The following is a 19,085-nucleotide window of genomic DNA, read 5'->3' as shown; positions in this document are numbered from 1 at the left end:
GTCTGGAGTTCTGCCTTCGTTTGACCGTCGTGTCCGTGCACAAATGAAAACGGTAGAAAACTACAAGAGCATGTTGGGGTGTCGTTTCATCATCTCCTGCTCTGTTCACATCCGGATAAACTCAAAAGGACGAAGAAATCACTTGACAAAACAGCTCTGACCAAAGTCTTAATCGTTAACCATGAATGAGATGAAAACTATGAACACAACGTTGGATTCAAGGAAAGTCTGTGTTTTGATCTCAGCTTTCCTTTAAATAACTCATGATCAGTTTAATTTAACAGTTTTGTTGCAACACCAGAGACGAAACTTTACATCAGAGTTCATCGACAACAAGACTCATCGTCAGACTGTCTTTCACATCGTTAGTGTGTTCATGTTTGCTGTATCTGAAGACATATCACGAATCAACAGTTGTAGTTTCTGTAAGTCGACTTGCAACAATCTGTAAAGCTTGTTTCCATCTTCTTTAAGAACGGAGTGATGACTTCTCCCATCATTAAAAACCTAGAAAGCTCTCCATTGGCGTGCGTCTCTTCCAATTGAGAGGACGGCCGTCAGAAAACTCTGGACGCTAGACGGTTTTGAATCACTGAAATATATATCTGATGTGATTCAGAGATCTGGAGCCGGGATGAGACCAGACGGGTGTAAAGAAGTCTTATCTTACGAGGCAGCTAGATTCACAAGATCAGAAATCCATATCTCCAAGCGTCAAGACAGGCGATTCCAGACAAACCAACATGTTCTTACTCCAAACTCTACACTGCAGACTGCACCCAGCTGGCGTCTTCAGTGATCTGATCTCAAGATCTCACTTTCCCACTCTATACATCGCTGAAGGAAACGGACAACATGCTTTTTACACTAAAAAAGAAATAACCTCATGTGTAACATATGCCGAATTTACAAGAAGGCACAAATAATTAAGAATTTGTTGCAGACGTGATTTCCCAAAGATTGTAAAGTTTCTCCTGAATCAACAACTCGCAAAATGGAGCGATTTTATAAGGGAGTCTGGGGAACTGGTGTTCAAATTTGCATTTTCGAGTGCAAAATGTTCTCAAACTGTTGTTAAAAGCTATTAGACATAACTTATCCTGGTTTTTCAAATAAATACAAAAATTACGAATCTCACATAACATTCACAATGACGTCATTATATAGACTGACCCCCCCAGAAACCCCCTAACTGTGACTGACCTGCGTCGTTATTTTAAAAAGTTTAACATTTACTGGTACAGAAACTGAAAGCTGAGCATCCTGTCCAGAATATAGGAGGTTGACACGACTCCGGCAGACTCCACGGGTCAATATAAGTGGGTCAGGGTTACCAAAAAAAGATGGCAGCAGTGGAGAGAAGATATATGTGAGAAACAAAACTTGCTCTGCCCTAAATTTAATGATTCTCCCCCTGACGCTTTCAGTTCCTGCACCTTTGACAGTTCACACCAGCATCATCCTCATTTTTGCCTTTCTCCTTTTTCCCCCTTCATCGTCTCTCTATCTAGGTCTTACTTTTTTTTTGTTTCGTCTCCGTCTCTGTGTGTCTGTGCAGGTTTACCGTGCTCCCTCTAATTGTTTTCTCATCTCGCTCTCCGGGGATGTGTAGGCATGGCCTTATTATCCCGGCTGATCGATGTGATTTATAGGTTTTAGGGAGCGAGACATGCAAACTTTCTCATCTCCTGGGGTTAAACCGAAGAAATCAATCACACTCGCTCTCTCTCTGTGTGTGGGGGGGGGCAATCCAGACCTGAAAACTACTTTCTCCAAAGACCATCATGGAAGCTGTAGAGATCTTCAAATCGAGCTTCTGTGTCTAAGTTGTTCTTTTGTTTCTCCCAAATACTCAATTTTAATCTTTAAACCAGCGCTGTGCTAAAAATACTCACATATCTTCATCTTAGTCAGCTGAAACACCTGGAAACACATCTTTTTGTTTGTAGTTATGATTTCTTTACACTACAGCCACGCTGATTAATTTGTTTATGCACTACGTGGTAATTTGCAGCGATGCAGATGGCCTCCTTGTTAACATAATCACGTCGGCCCCTCGTGAGGACAGCAGGAAATCATATAGCTGTGGAGATGACTCCCGCCAAGATTTGATGGTAATTGCTGTCACTTTTTTTTTTTTTTCAAAGATTTGTGCTTTTTTTTTTTTTTTTTAAATAAAACTCAGCTTCATTAGAGAAGAAAGCAGCGAGAAGTATCCCGCTTGATTCAGCACTGGACTGACTGTAGACTCGCAGCTTGTGTTTGTATTGATCTTACATGACTCACGCCGGGCTGATAACGGATTAAAGGACAACAAAAGCATTTCAAAGACAGTATTGGATTAACGTTACTGTGATTTTTTTTTGTTTCTTTTAAAAACCTCCCCCGTTATCACTGATGATGAATCACACTGTGCACCTGCTCAGACAGGTGCGTGACGTCAAATCAACATACAGCAAGCTGTGTTGGTCGCAGCGTGACTTGCGCTGGATCAATACCACACAGTTTAGCATTCTGAATCAGCCTTCGGGCTAAACAGAAGAAGTCTGACGTGTAAGGCATGTAAAAAGACAGGAAGTCATTTCCATACAGCTCAGCACAACTCTTGAGGAAGTTCAGATTCTTTGGCTTCCCTTTAGCGCTAGCTTTGAGCTAACGTCACTGACAACTGGTATGTTGTGAGGCAGGTTACAGCCCGTTCAGATGCCGTTGTGTTTTTGATTGGATTTGATTTAAGTCATCAAACAGTACCTGAAACGAAAAGGTCACCAAAAAATGAAATTATTATCTACTCCCCTCACGTCGATGGAAAGTCGCCAAGATCACAAATTCACTCTTCACAGTTAGCTTTGTAGATGTTATTGCTAATTTTCATTCCTTTTTGTATATAGTGTTTTTGATCATTTTAATAATCACCCCAGTGTCTTAGATAACCATTAGCATTAGTAACATTAGCTAGTTACTCAGCTCAGCAAACTTTAGGTCACTATGGCTCTTGTTTACACTCTGTGCTTGAAAGAGCTGCCAAAACTTCAAGTGACCGGCGTACAACAGTAGCGGGTAAGCTAACGTTAGGTCGCCGTGACTCTTAAATACACTTGGTGAAAGAGCTGCCAAAAATCTAAGTAACTGATGTACGCTGTGTCATAAAGCAGGTAGTAAAGCTCCTACCACATTGGCGACATTAGCCGGTAACTCATCTCCGCTAACGTTAGGTCGCTATGGCTACAATTTACACCCGTTAGTGCACAAGGTCAACTGTGAGTCAAGCGTGAAAATAACGTTTTTTCAAATCAATCTGGGATCTCTGGGCTTCTGGAGCCTTTGATTATGCTGGACGAGCTGTCTGGAGCCATTTTATGTATTTTTTTATTGGTTTCCTTGAAATTTAACGTTTTAAAACATACACTTCAGTTTGTGTCATGTCTTTACGATAAATTAGACTGCCCTGCACGATATCTGTACTGTCCCGTACCCGTAACCTCTCACAAAATGCGCACAAATACGGATGAAATGATCGCAGAGTTCGAACAGAAGGCTCAGTCCGTATCCGTAGCTAACACTGAGCATATATGAGCCTTTACCTAACATGGCGGGAAATTATCCGAACATCTGATTTAAAAAATATTTGTTTTTGTTGCCACTGACACGCTAGAAATAGTTAAAAATGTTGGAACGCATCTTGAACAGTGGTCTCTGGCTTGGCATCTGGAGAACGGCAGAACAATATAAGTAAAAGCAGAATGTGACAATGAGTTTATGTCATTATGTCCTCTTTTTTAATTATGTGTGGGTATTGCGAGCTACCGGCAACCACGATCCCTCGTTTGTGTCAACAAACTGTCCGCTGAGTCTCACTCTGATCCTGTTTTTATAGAAGGGAAGATGTAATCGGCAGTAATTAATGTGAAAACACAATCGGAGACCTGACGTGTAATTTAAGACTTTAAACTGCACTTTTTTTCCTCACAGACTTGAGCTACGACTGACTTTGATTCGCTGACACCGAAACGCTCCTCAGTTCACTGTCATCTGTTTCCCAATGACTCAATATCTTGAATTAACTCCAATTAGACGCGTTTAAGGACAATTAACCGTTGATTAACCAGGGGGAGCAACGGTGGTAAATATTTACTCATTCATCATACATATTTCTTGTTTTTTGCGCATGATTATTTTATGAGCCAATTTCGCTCATAATGTGCGTTCGCGTGTGCTGCATTTCTAATCCGACGGGGGGGCCCGGCGTCCCTGATCGCACATTCGTCGAGGTAATCTTTTATCCCTCCTTCAGACAGTGTGTGGATACAAAAAAAAAAAAGCAGTGGAGAGCCAGGACCACAAAGTTAATAGACTATCACTCCCCCTTTAAAAAGATCTGATTGTAGTATTCAGGAGGGTCGCGTCCACACTGAGACGGGTCACAGCAAAAAAAAAAAAACGAGAAAAAACTGGAAAAGTGAGTGAAGCAAAAGAGTGTGTTTTTTTGAGTCCTGCGGGTTAATTCGGTGCCTTTTCAGCCCACGATTGCCGTGTCTAAACATTCATGAGCCGTGGAGGGATGGATGGATGGATGGAGAGGGAGGAGGGAGGAAGGGAGGGAGGGTGAGGAGAGGGAGAGGCAGAGAAACGAGGGGGTATGGATGGAGCAACAGCACAGCGCTCAGACACAAGAGGGAGAGCTGGAGAGGCAGCTGCTGCGAGGGCTCGCACAGACGCTTCGAGCAGGTAGAGCTGAGAGAGAGAGAGCAGGGAGAGGAGGAGGAGGAGGGAGAGGAGGAGGAAGTCTGTCTTTTCACCTGAAGATTACTTTGTCTCACACTTATCCGTCTCTCCGCGGGAGGAGCAGGAGGAGAAGCAGCGAGGAAGGAGTTGATCGGGAGGTCTGTCGCTCTCGGTTCTGTTTTTTCTTTTTGAAGCAGCACCGGGGGTCAGCTGGACTTCTCTGCAAGAATTAATACAAAAAATAAACCCCGGTGATCATCCTCCACTGGACAAAAGACTGAGAAATAGAAACCGGCATGTCAAGGAGAGAGTAAAAAAAAAAAAAAAGTGAGAAAACTGCTGCGATTGTGGAGAAGTTCCAGTTGAAAGGTAGGATTTTTATCTGTTTTAATACTTTTGTATTGTAAATATGCGTCAGATGCTACCGACTGTGGATTCATTTTAAAAAATCCCCATCACACATCGATTTGTTGCACATAATGAGCACGAAAAACCTGCTTCGAGGTAAGTCTTTGAACAACAAAGATGTGATTTATTGGCTTTTTTTCCCTTTGTTTTGTTTTTGCAACAGCAATTTTTGCGCTTGCTTTTATTCAAACCCGAGACACATGTGGTGAAAACGATGGTGACAACAGTGTTGAGGGGCTGAAAGGAGGAAGAGGAGAGTTTGTGTCGGAGTGGAGAGAGAAATCTGAGCGAGGGGAGGAGGTGGTGGATGGTGTGAAGGAGAGTTGGACGGAGAAAAATAGAGTAAAAAGAGGAATAGGAGGAGGAGGGATGGATGGATGGAGGGAGGACTGGAGTGGCGGGGGCTCGCTGGCAGCCAACTCAGTAACCAAGGCAGCTGACATGAGGGAGAGCCAACAGGGGACAGTGGGATTTCTATTTTTCACCCTTGCCGAGATACGCCGGGGCTCTGCCAAGTCCCCTGCCTCATCCCCCTACGGATAAAGATTTCATTGTGCGGCGCTGCGACCGAATTCATTAAGCATCAACATGTACTCTCCCCCGGCCGCACTTACTCTATCTCTTTCTCCGGCTGATGCTCGCTCTGCCCCGGCCGCTCCTCCCCTTCTCGCTTTTATTGCGGTCTCGGTTGGCCCCACGATAATCAGCTTCAGCTCAACAGTTGTGTTTCTGTAACGCTCTGCGGTTAATAATAAAACACATATGCTGCGATTCTTCAGGGAGGATTTATTTAACAACAACAACAACAAAAAAAAGGAGCAGCTCAAAGTTTGGCAACCTTGAGTTTTTGGGATGCCACATGGGGGACGCTTTGCATGCAGCCGGGGGGTCTCCGGAGATTTTATAGATGCCAGCGTGGTGACTGGTTGTGAGTATTTTAGGACAGTAAAGGGTCGTGAAATGTGGTTGACTTATAGCAGTTTCAACAGAAAGACATGGTAACGTTAAGACCCGGACACGTCAACGTCAGGGCTGCCGACTGAGGCACATGCGTCCACTTGATCCTTTGTTTCTACGCTTTCTGCCCTCTGTCGATTATGTTTGAGTCAGTGTCATCCTGCACGACTCGCCGCCTCTGGAAACTCCCTAAAAACAAACTTTCTAACAATCGAGGCGCCATGAGGTGCCATGTTGGCTGGTTTGAAATCCTGGAGCAGACAGCACACGAGTGGCGTCCGTCCAATCGTGTGCAGCCGGGTTGTCGCGGGGTTATCCTGTGTTGCAAAGCCTGGAAGTGGTGCAAGACCTTGTGCCCAAAACGTCCCCTGTAGTCACGTACCATCAGAGTAGAATCGGAGGGGAGACAAATCAATCTGATTGGCTGTTTCTCCTTAGTTTTCACTTCCACCTCTTGACCAGTGCCGTTCATCGGACAATTCTTGATTAAAAGTGGCAAATGCTGCTTTACTATAACAACATTTTGTATATCGTCAGTCCCTTTTTGAATGAGGAATATAGACTGCTGCCACCTGGTGGTATGGAGAGTTATTTCGTCTCACGCAGGTGCAGAACGTACGAGCTAGCTGGACGTCGGTTGCAGTCTTTGCGGTGTGTTCAAGTGCAGCTTTATATATATAAATATACATATATATATATATATAAAATAATATGCACACACACACACACACACACATATATATATGTAAACTAGCTGCTTAGCAACAAACAACACACTTACAAAATTAGTATTTTCTGCTATCCAGGCTGTGTTCCCCAAACTTCATCCTGGTTTGTAGTTTAGTTCTTATATTTCTCTTTAGTTTGTGGAAATGCCCATTTCTGCTTTTGTCTGTTTTGTTGTCTGGGATTTTTTTGGATTTCAGCGTTACGTTGACTCGAGCTCGACCTTTGTTTTTCACCCATCCGTCTTGATGTTTCCTGCGAGAGTTAGTACAGTAGAGCAAAATCAAACCCTAATGAATTGTGTTTCACAAAGCTGAATTTATCTTGGTCGTGGAACAAATGTGGCAAATATGGAGCCTCAGTTTGTTCGATCATCAGAAATACTGAAAAATACGCAATGCCAAATAGTTAAATGATCCGTTTCCCACCAGTTTGATGTGAAAATGCGGCACGGCAATAGTAAGTACACGTCAAGATCAGATCTGGTAACTGGTAATAAGTATCCCCCTGGTCCCAAAAAGTCCATTTCCATGACCAACATGTAACGTTACCGTAATCAAGTGAGTATCAGCTACATTACCATCTTTCTTGTATCTCAGCTGCTGGCCAACCTCAAGCCATATATTGTACTTCGTTGTTGTCACACAGTATCGGATGCTGCGAGAGTAAATATACAGGGTTTTCCCTCGTTTGGACCTGCACATCAGCACAAACAAAGGATTTCATTGGTCAAACGTACTGTATATTTCTAGGAATCTGTCCGAATACAAAAATCTGTGCTTTAAGAGCTACATTTTGAAATATCCAACATTTACACCCCCAAGTGGTCGTATCCCTCAAGTTTTTGGGTCCAGACCCCAATTTCACAAAACTTTCTGGATTTTTTATTAATCCCAAAAGAGATATCCTTTCCTTTTTTGAAACATGATCTACGTGGCTCCACTTGCAGGCCTACATTTGAATACTTCCTCACAGTTGTCTTAAAATAATCACAGCTTCTTAACGAGGTCACGGTGAATACAAAAAGGGTACCATTACATTAATGAAGAGAGCGAGTGAAGGACAAGACTCATTTATATCATACATTAGTCCTCTCATGCCTTTTCTCCACGCTGGAAAACCAGAGTCATTAACCCTTTTAGCTAAAAGGCTGGTAAAAGGCTCCTTATTGTTTCCAAGATGTGAGACACTTCAGCTTGTGGTGAAATCAATAGCCCAGTAAATTCTTAATTGAATGACTGCAGGGCCCGCAGCCTGATGGTGCTTTATGGGCTACCAGACGGAGCCTTTGAGAGCACGCGGAATAACAAGGACCCTGACGGCATTGTTGCGGTCTGGGAAACAACGTCACGTCAGTCAGGCGGGCCTGGCAGGCGGTGGGAGTGTGTTGGCGCTCTTTACACCTGCTGTGTTACGCTCGAGCAGAGGCTGGTGTCACATTACCTCCAATTAGCTTTTGTTCCTTTTGAAACACTTTTCCTTTTGGCTCATTGGATCATTACGCCGCCTGTTTTTTCTTCGGCGTTATCCGACACCAGATGAGTAATAACGTAGACGTGGCGGAGCTGATGGAAGACGGAGAAAACACACTCGGGGTTTTATGAAACATAGTTGTTGGGGAAATGTCACAATGTGATGTATGTTTTCTGTACACAAAACACCCTGACAGTATTTTGTAGCAGAGAGCGAAGCCTTTTGTTGGAGCTGTAGCTTATCTGTCTGAGCTGATGATGGATTGACTGACCTTGGGGCTCTTGCTTCCACTTCAACAGAAGTAAAGACTGCAGTGCATACTTTTGAGTGTCATGCTTGTTTCACGCTCACTGTTGACTTTGATAAGCATTTTTTTCCAACAATGGAAAACATATAGACGGCGTGAAGTAGAAATCGTATACTGGATTAATATTCTTTGCAGCTGAAATGAGAGGAAGGCTTGATAATGGTGTGGATCCGACAGTTAAACTACACCAAATGAAGCCATTTTTTTTGTCCGTTGTCCGAGTCCATTAGAGGACTTTAATACATGCCCACTCAGAACAGTCTGAAATTGGTGTAATTATCTTCTTTATATTAGGTAAATTGGCTCGTTTCAGATTTCTGTAAAATTTACGAAATCATCCACGAAATTTTTTTCCCCCATTCCTACTTCCTCCTTTTTGTGTTTACGTCAGTACCTCCGGTAAAGTAGAAAAGACTCAGATTCTGACAGGGACACTTGACAGACGCTTGGCAGGAATGTTAAAGCAACAGGTTCAACTGAAAATGAACATTTAGCTATGAAAAGTCAGCTGTCAGATGGAAAACGTTAAAAAACAAACCCACCTGGCTCCTTCCAGCTCGTAATCAAAGTCTCTGGATGCCCTGAGATCCTAAATTGATTTGAAAAGGTGTCATTTACACCTTTTTTTAAGCCTAAATCAGTGTTCTTCAGTCCTGGCCCTGCGTGTTTCAGACGTTTCCCTGCTCCAACACACCTGACTCAAGTTTATCATCAAGCTCTGCTGAAGCCTGTTAACGACCTGACGCCTTAAAACATGCAGACGAGGGGATCACGAGGACCAGGACTGAAGGATACTGGTCTAAATAATCCAGCTGTAACTGTTTTGCTGTGAAGCTCCAGAAATGTTTAGTGGACTAGGAAACTGTCCACCAACGTCCATTTTCTCTTTCCTTTCACTGTGTTTTGTGTTCTTGTGGATGTAAAAGTTGTTGAAAGTTAAAAAGGTCAAAGTCTGCACCAACAAAAGCTCAAACACTGCTCCTGAAACACCTCGTCAGTAGCCCCACCTTTAATTCTGTGACTCTGTGACATCACACTACATCACCGTGTCACACATTTGCATAATTTACGCCTAGCAGCTAGTTTCGTTTCGAGAAGCTGCTCTATTGTTGTTAGTGTTGCTGGCTCAGGCGTGTGTGAGCTGACCAATCAGGGGAGACTGGGTATTTAAGTGGGCGGGGCCTTAAAGAGACAGGAGCTTAACAAACAGAGAAAGACTGAGAAAACAGATGTTTTTAATGTATGAACCTGAAATGAGCCCATATATCTCTCATTTAACAGATTTTCCAAAAAATAGGATAAAGAAAACTCACATTTTCCATTTCCGTCCTCTGCTCTTATGTGAATATTAGAAGTTGGGTCCATGACACCAGTAAATCATCACCAGTAAGAGCTCAGACGATGAGAAACGATGTGGAAAATGTGATGAAAATATGACATTTTCTATTTGTTTCATGTATTCATGCTCTGAACAGATCTCAAGTTTTTGTCTAGCACCATTTTTCATCTCTCAAGCTTCAGTGGATCGATCATTCACTTGCTTCACATTTGCTCAGGATTTATCTGATATCCGTTTCCATTGCTCTTGCTCACATTTTGCTTTTAACAGATACACCTTCTTTACCCACTTCAGTCAAGAGTAAAACCTCTGTTGTCGACTCAAATTTCAGGTGTTTTGTTGATGCAAAATTGGTTAAAGACGGAGTGTAATTTATCCCAGACTGTGGCAAGACATTCAAAATATTACTCTGACAATTTCAGCAAAGTTGTCACTTAAAAACAAATTGCAGTCTCTTTAACAAAAAGAGTCTCGACTAGCACTTTTCCCGGAGGCATCTGCTCAGAGCTACAAGTTAAAGTCGAGGCACATGGTAAACAAATGGACTGAGGCAGCTAAAAATACCAGGTGTAATTTAAACTGTCAGTACCGACACCACTAATACGACTCCCCACGACCTTAAAGAACACCTACAGCAAGTAATAACTTCATTCCCGTGGCATCCTGTGTATTTAAACACAGGCAACACTCCCCCTTTTTCCCCCCGCAGCATATAGACAGTACAATAATGTTCATCTGTGTGTGCACGAGGCCATTGTTTGTGTGTTGGCCGCCCGAGCTTGATCATGCACCAGAAGATGCAGGTTTTCATTACATTAAGCTCCTCCTGCAACTCTCTCTAAGCTCAGACAGTGAATTATTCCATCCCCCTCTCGGGTTGAAGAAAGCAATCATGTTTTCACTTCATTTTTTTTTTCTCTCTCAGGCAGTGGATCTATTGAAAATGAGAGTTGCTTAAAGTAATAGACAGAAACACCTCATCTCTGAAATTAATTTGAATTGATTCTCCCCAGTCCTTTTCCCCATCGCCGCTGACAAGGTTTAGAGAGGGAAATTTCAAAACGTTCAAGGCCACATGTGAAAATCAATTGCTAAATGAAGCTCATCGGAAAGATGAGCCGTCTCTCTCAGTAGTCCTCAATTTGGACCGGAGAGCAAACCAGAACTGATGGTTTTCTTTGCCTGTGTTTATTCATTTGAGCGATTGTTAAGTATGTACACACACAGCTCTTTGTAATGATCACGATGACAAATCTCACGCAGTTTGATGCCATCTGGTTCGCTTTGAATCTTTTGAGCTGTGCGTCGGCGCCGTGTGCGGACACGTCATCGTCCAGTGACAAACAATAGCGTCAGTACAGCTGGGTTTTTTGACAAGAGACGAATGCACAGGTGAGGACTATTTTCCTGTAAGTACAAACAACTGAATCACAAAGGCAGCTGTGATCAAAAAGCTGCTATCAAACTGGAATTTGACAGATTCAGCTCCTGGCAAGCCAAGGCATGGTCAGCTAATAGGACTGCTAACGTTAGCTGCATAAGAAACCGTCTAAAATAAGAAACTCTGTCGTTCCCTGTCGTCAAACTGGCGACAGCTGTGTTCACCTGGAGCCCTGTAAAGTGACCCGGGATTTCCACTGGTTGCATGTACGTCGCAGAACGGCTCCGCTACGGTTTTGCTCCATCGTCCATCAACCCCCAACGGCTGCGTTTTGAGCGCTGCGCGGCACAATGTTGCCGGCATACGGCAGAAATAGAAGCCTTGCGTATCTGCTATGGACGGTCCAGACTGTCGGAGCTGCGACGGAGTAGATATGCAACGCAGGGGAGCCTGCCCACATAGACTCTGCCAGGGCGGATCGGTCACGGCCCGAACACGGATCTGGTGGAATTTAGGGGTTAGCCCCTGTTAGCAACTACTTTAGCAACAAGAATTTCACGTCATTGAGATCATGTGATGCCAAACAACCTATTGTGGTAGAATAGGAAAGACAAAAAAAAAAGAGAGAGAGAGAGCAATGTCCAATTTGTAGTTAAATGGCAGCTGTCAGAATCAAGTGACCTGCAGTTCTTACCGTCTCCAGTACGACGACGTCACTGCACAGGTCACTTTTGGTCCTCGGAGCCTGCGTGAGCACTGAAAGTAAACAGTGCGATGTCGAACTGTTTAACTTCTGCCAACAGAGGAGACCGAGTAGTCGAGGAGGATGTCCACACACTGAAATGTCACCAGCTTAATTCATGCAACAGCAAATGTGCTCACTGTCAACCTGTTCAAACATCCTACCTACTCAGTTATCACACTCTGGATTAGAGCACCAGGGAGAAAACACCTAAAATATAAGTGCAAACTGTGATCCGTAATTACTTCAAAAACCAAACATCCCCTGTTTAATTTTTTAACAATCAATCTCCCGGGCATCGGCAGAAAATAAACAGCTAATCGACCTTCAGCGAAGGCCTAAATAATCATCGCATTGCAGAAGGAAAACAGTTTGACCTTCGTCCTGGCAGACAGTGATTAGGGTTTATTGGCCCGCAAAAAAAAAAAAAGGAGTCCAATACTCACCAATGTACTCTGGCTGAATAAAATGGAGCACAGTGGGGAATGAGTTATCGTCTCCGGAGTCTGTGAGCTCCAGTCAACTTTTCCTATTGCAATGGAGGGGATGAGCCGCCATAAATCTGAGCCACAGATCCATTAGGTTTCTGTTCTCTGCAGCACACAGTGTGAGGCTACTCTCTCTTCCCCTCACTCTGTCCACTGCTCTTTGCACCAACGCCGACAGCAACATAATCTGTGGTGTTAATTAACGTTATTCAGGACTTCTTACAGTATCTGTCTCTGTGTGTTTGTTCCACGTCGTCCGTTTTTCCATTGTTATGCAAGTTAATTACGCGAGTTGTCGCAAAGAAAATCGCTGAAAACCTTTATTCCTGTATTAAACCCTATCCACCCGGATCCACGTACGTGCTTGCAAATAAAAAAAAAACCCGAATCTGACAGGGATCCAAGGACAGTCAGGCCCCGTCCAAAATAGATCACAGGATAACCGGACCCAATTAAAAATGCAGTAGGCACAAAGAAACCCAACCGCGATCTTGATACATGGACTCTCTACAAGTCAAGTGCGGAGCTGTTATTCAACACACACCAGCAAATGTGACTACACTCAAATACAAGGGGCTGGTTATTGACCTATTTATATAATAAAGTATGATATCTACCACAACGAATCCCACTGAACTGGAGTTTAAGTTGAGCAGCACTCGACTGGAACAAGTATCCGGTACAGATAATGTACTTTTACGAGTATCATCTAAGTTAAACGTGTCAGTATCCGTATCCTACTGTATAATCCTCAGTGTGTAGCTGACTTAACTTTATCAATAATACTGTAATAAGTTTATAAAGAATTAGCTCTGTTGAAAACAAATAATTTTAAAATAAATAATTCAAGCTTAAATTAACAATTTACAGTTAGTCTCAACAACTTCTGACTTTAAGCACCGCCCACTTCTGGTTTAAGCCACACCCACTCAGAGTACGGATACGTATAATTTAATTGGTTGAACAGACACAGATTGACACATCCCAACTAGTACTAATAATTTTTCAACGTGGTCGTAGAAGAAAGGATCCATATAATCAAACAACTTTTGGTGATAAAAACTGATAAGCAGCTGAAAATATGAATCGTAGCAACACTGCTCAAAATGAGTTTGGGATATTGGGATATTTTCACTTGTTTGTTTATTCTGTGACATCTTATTTCACACACACACCTTATTTCAGGCATTTAATTGAAAACCAATTTAAAACACTCAGGCTTTAGGACTACCAGCTTCACCGCTCTATACAGGTCACATATCGGAGAACTACCATGAAATTTCCTGGATTTCTCTAAGTGTATATGTACGAGTGTCAACAAAATGTGTCTGTAATTGCACAGTTCAATCCAAACTTATGGCAGTTCTAGCTATTTTACTTTTAAAAATCCAAAGATGTTATTCAAAGAATTTGGAGAAGATTGTTCTGGAGGTGGTTAAAAGGTTTTGCCAAATGTGTTTTTGTGTAAAAGTGGCTGATTCATTCGTATTGATCCGAGGTATTCAGAATACAAAGTATTTTGCTGCGGGAGGTCAGCAGTGATGAGTGTGGAGTTTGTTTAAAAATAGCCTCTTTGTGGCGCTCGTAACAAAAAAAAAAAAAAGCAATCAGTTCTTGCTTGGCTCGAAGCCGAACCTTCCATTAAATTAAATCAGAAAAGGTGTGATATGTATTTTTTATTTCTCGTGCAGCCAACTGCAGCTGCCTTCTCCTCTTGTTCAGGCTTGATGTGAAAGCTGCTGCTGTATACTCTTGTATTTGTGTGTGTGTGTGTGTTTCTTTGTCCATAAGCTGTGAATACATGTGTGCGTGGGCGGGGGAGGGTTGGTGTGTTTGCATCAGCGCAGATTGCTCATGAAATACGACCTCTGGAAAAAAGTTTCCTGTCCGCGTTCTCCTCCTTGAACTCCAATCCATTATCTTCAGGTATCAAATTCATCCCCAACAGGTGTAGTGTGTTAAATGATATGGGCCCGTGGCAGCTTGCCACAGACGCCGGGATGAAAGAGAAGATCAAGTGCTGAGCGCCGGGCTCCGCTTATACACACAAACACACATATACCTGCGCAACCGTATACGTTTCACAGCGGCCCTTATCGCCCGCATCATCTGCTGCTGTGAGGGAAGTGAGAGCGTCGTTGCGATGGCAGTCGTCAGATGGAAGTTGGGTAAATTTCTTCTTTTACTTCCGTCCCGTCTTGGAGGAGATGGGACTCAAGTTTTGAAGACACATCGCCTTGTAAAAGATACAGTTTGCTCTCTGATTGGCTGGAAAGCTTTTATCTGAGCTTTTCCCTCGAACACCATTTTTCTTCCATATCCTGAAGCATCCGATCAATAGAGCGAGAGTCATGTAGACAAAGAAAGACAAAGTCAGATAAGGAAAGTCTCGCATCTGTTTCCTCACCCGCTGTTTGCTGAGACAGCTGAGGATTGTAAGTCGTTTGAGGTGGAAAAAATACATCTCTTCGGCTACACTTTCTGCCTTTACAGTACTAGAAATGAAATAGTTTAGACTCGCCCACTCCTGCCAAACGCTCCTGCACCGCCATCCAATAATCACAGCCGCCTTCGGACATAAATTCTGTAACGTTGCAGAATTCGTCCATATGTTAAAGGTAATGGCTTTTTGGACTTTTAAAGCAGCTATAATCAATATTTATATATTAAAAGATAGATCAGATGATAAGGTGTAATGTGAAAGGGGTTGCTTCTAGCAATGAAACTCACAGATCATCATCATCAGACTCTACAGTTAGCTCTCAGCTGTTTGTTTAAGTTATGTCTCTTACAGAAGGTTACGCTAACCGCTCAGCTAACCGTTCTTCATATGGTGGCTAGTTTACATGCATAACTCAGCTGTAACTGACATAGTAGCCTTATTAGCATGGCATTAAGTAAGGTAGATTAACACGAGTAGTGGTGAAATCAAAAAGAAAACAATGGGAGGAACTGAAAAGCAACTTTTTAGTGGTAAAATTAGCGGTTATGACTGATAAAAACACACGAGACTCAAGGTACATGACTAAAGAAGCCTCTCACAACTGAAAATAGTCTCACTTATAGTATGTTCAGTCTATTAAACTGATTTTTTATTTGAATAAGAAATAGAAAATTGCAGTGTGTTAGAGGGTTTTTAAGGTTAATCGTCAGCGTAACGGAAAATGTAATTAATTCTAAGCAGGACTGTAATTGTTGATTGCATTAGATTGGTTATTATGAGAAACATAAATATGACGTTTACCGCTGACACATTCAATCCAAGATGAGTTTGTGATGTCAGATTTTAGGGAATCATCACTTTTAACCAGATTTTAAGAAGAATGAGCTCAAAATCGGATGAAAGAGTATGTTTTTTTCTTGCTCTTGAATGATGCATGCTGTTGAAAGAGCTCCAGTCAGACCTCTTTTATTTTTTTTATTTGCTCACGCCGAGTCCCTCGTGTGTTTCGTGCTGTTTGATGGGGCCGACATCACTGACGCCGTGTTGCAGTGATGGGTGGGAGTGGTGGGGCGGGGCACCGACCGTCCTCCCCCCCATCTACACAAACACAGATGAGCCGTTTGATCTCACTCCACCTCGCTTCAAAAGAGATCTACACCTCAGCCGCAGTCATAACCCCCCACCCTCTCCCCTGAAAACACACACTTCAACCCTCCCTTCCTTTTGAAATCACATTACCTGTGTCCTCTTTTCAGCTGAGGGGTGTACAGCAGCAGATGAGACAGAATGGAAGATGTAGAGGAGGAGCGAAGTGAGGAAATAACCACAGTAGAGTTCGGTGTCAGCTGTCGGCAGGAATTCCCGGTTCGATGGGAGGATCAGTTCCTCTTCCTATCGTATGCACGTCCCCCCGAGGATATTTGAGCGTCTCATGTGGCGGCCATTAAATCAAACTCGTGGAAAACAGGGAAGCAGAAGCTCTTTACATTTGCCAGTAAGAATAGTTTGATCATGTAGGTCAGAAAACGACTAGACGCTCAGTGTGAAATAAAATTGAATTACTATATTTTGTTACCGGATGTAGATCGCAGCTCTAAGTCAGCGATTGGCCGACAACTCCTAAGTATATTAAAACCTGAAGGATGTTCAACTTCAAACTACATTTTCATGTGAACTAACATTTTAGCCGAGGCGTTGAAAGCAATTTACAACCCTGAGCTAAAATGTTTCTTGCAAAGTGGCTCGTCTAACTTTGTCTGATGTTTTGCGTTGGACGGTTAGTGTCCAGTCGGTTTACAGGAGCTTGTTTTTATTTCAGTGGCGCGTCAAAACATGAAAAGTTTTCTTGTTAAACAGAACATTTATATATATAACTACTATCTTTGTTGTTCGTTTTTACGTTCTAACAAATAACTGAGCTATTTGTGTTGCTGCCGTAGTAACCTAGTTTGAACTTGTATGCTTTCTGACCTAAATACGACAAAATCGGTGTTCACTAAAAAATGAATAGTATGAATATATCATCAGTAAATAATGGAGTCATTCTGGGACACGAGCACGACGGTCTTGGCTTTTCCTTTCTTAACGTCGCCGGCGAGCTCTCGCGGCCATATGTCTGAGTAAGTGCTTGTCTTGTACAACAACCTATCCAGCCTTGTCAAGTGGGCCCTGGGATCCATGTTTGCAGTCACTTCAATTTTAAGTCCTACCTTTAAATATTTGAAGAGTCAGACACGAATTAAGAACGAGGAGAGGAGAGGAGAATAGGAATGCATTCATAATGAATGCGCCTCAGATCCCACTCTTGATTTATTTCAAGGCGAATGAGCGACGGCAAAAATTAACTCGTTTCACAACATCTGACGGAGACGGCGATTGTTTTTCCCCGAGTTAGGAACGTATTTGCATCTAATGATTATTTAAAGGAAACTTGCACATTTTCCTGAAGTGTTCCCAGGTGTGAGGTGAGGTGAACTCACTTCCCTCCCCTCCTGGCTTGTGTACGTCAACTTCAGTTTGTCATTTCTGACATTTCCCAGAATATTTTTTTTTGATAAGCGCCAGAGAACATTCTGTACGCAGCTGTGGGTTACATGTGAGCAACAGTCAAGAAGAAATGGGAGTCATGTAGTGCGCCCATGTCCTGTAGCTGTGTGGCATTATGGTCTGCTGAACCCGCTGCTGTTTGAGAAATTGGTCTCTGTCTCACAATGGATTTTTCTCCGTATGATGCTTCAGAAAGGCTGGAGATGTTGTCTTTGCCATCAGGCGCCACTACGGTCGGGTTGTTTCTGTGGATCACGACATCGAGACGCATCTACATGAATAAAAGAAACACAAGAAGAGATTCGAGGGGTTTTAGGAAGGACTTTGTGTAGATGACATTTCATTTCAGAGATTAGATGTAATCAGGGGAAATGGCTGCTGGCCAGGGAACCGTCCAGGATTTATGGTTTTAAAAGGGACGTGTTATGGAAAACTGACTTTTTCAGAGCTTGGGCATGTACGTTTGGGTATCTGGCTCAGGCCTGTTGTGGCTGACCAATCGGAGAAGAGACAGGAGCATCTGAGACAGAGGGTCAATACAGAGCTGCTTCACTGGACAGTGTGAGACTGAAGTGTTTTTTGAACATTAAAACGTTTAAAACAAGTATGAACCTGATAATGAGCAGTATGAGTCTCACTGAAATAACTGCAAAAATACATATAATAATAATCATTTTCTCCTTATTTTGTTTGCATGTTTTGTAATGGGAATTTGAAGCACACACAATCAACCTGTTTGAAAGAAGCAGTTCAAACCTTCATGTTTTATGTGCTCGGCGGACACACTAATCTGTCATTTCAGACAGCCGACAGCTTTACACATTTGGCGTTGGCGGATGGATTTGTTTTTATGGCTGAATGTTTATTAGAGCAGCTGAAGTAAATGATGTCTCCTGAGGAAAACAGCGGGGTTCATTCCCCCGCTCCTACAACTACACTTACTACAACAGCGTTCACTGCGCTTTTTTTTTTGTTTACTACGGTTTTGAAATCATAATTTGCAACTTTACAGCGTCGTGTAAACCGCCTTGTAAGAAAATCATGATTACTATTCAAACACAAAAGAAGAGAGAGTGTGTGTGTGTCTGTAGACAATCCATGCAACTGTGCCAGGCTGAGACGAGGAGGGAGGGAAAAAAAGAAATGTCAGAACACTGATATAGTGCGAGTAAGAAAGAGAAAGCGAGACAGAGACAGACGTATGTAAACAAAGCAGGCAGAGAAAAGGGGGAAGTGGAAGACTGCTGAGTGTTGGACTGTGGATTTGTCTCCTCAGCTGCCGGCTAAGTCTGTCATCTGTTCAACGGTTGAATCAACATCTGGTGAAAACCCCGCATAAACACAGCCACCGACGGAGAGGCAGTGAAGGAGAGGGAGAAGCTTATACACTCGACTGGGTGTCACAGTTGTAATATACCTACAGAGAAAAACACGGAGTGAGAAGCAGAAGTGATACAGCACTTTTCTCAGAGTCGGTTCTGCTGTAAGAAATGCATTAGCACACGGCTTCACCGCTGCAATCACATCGCTGTTTCCTGCTATGGAGTAA

General features: G+C 42.8%; 1 protein-coding gene across 1 annotated transcript in view; it reads left to right on the top strand.

Annotated features, from left to right (window-relative positions):
• Positions 1-4,702: 4,702 nt before the first annotated feature.
• Positions 4,703-19,085, top strand: part of LOC311249089 (cadherin-20-like) — a 74,781-nt gene continuing 60,398 nt past the window's right edge. Inside the window, exon 1 of the mRNA XM_084339831.1 lies at positions 4,703-5,094. The gene's annotated coding sequence lies outside the window, so the exon portion shown is untranslated. The remainder of the gene's footprint in view (positions 5,095-19,085) is intronic.

Source organism: Pagrus pagrus, assembly GCF_965226575.1.
Source record: "Pagrus pagrus genome assembly, chromosome: 20".
Lineage (NCBI taxonomy): Eukaryota > Metazoa > Chordata > Actinopteri > Spariformes > Sparidae > Pagrus > Pagrus pagrus.
This window is presented reverse-complemented; position numbering and strand designations above follow the sequence as displayed.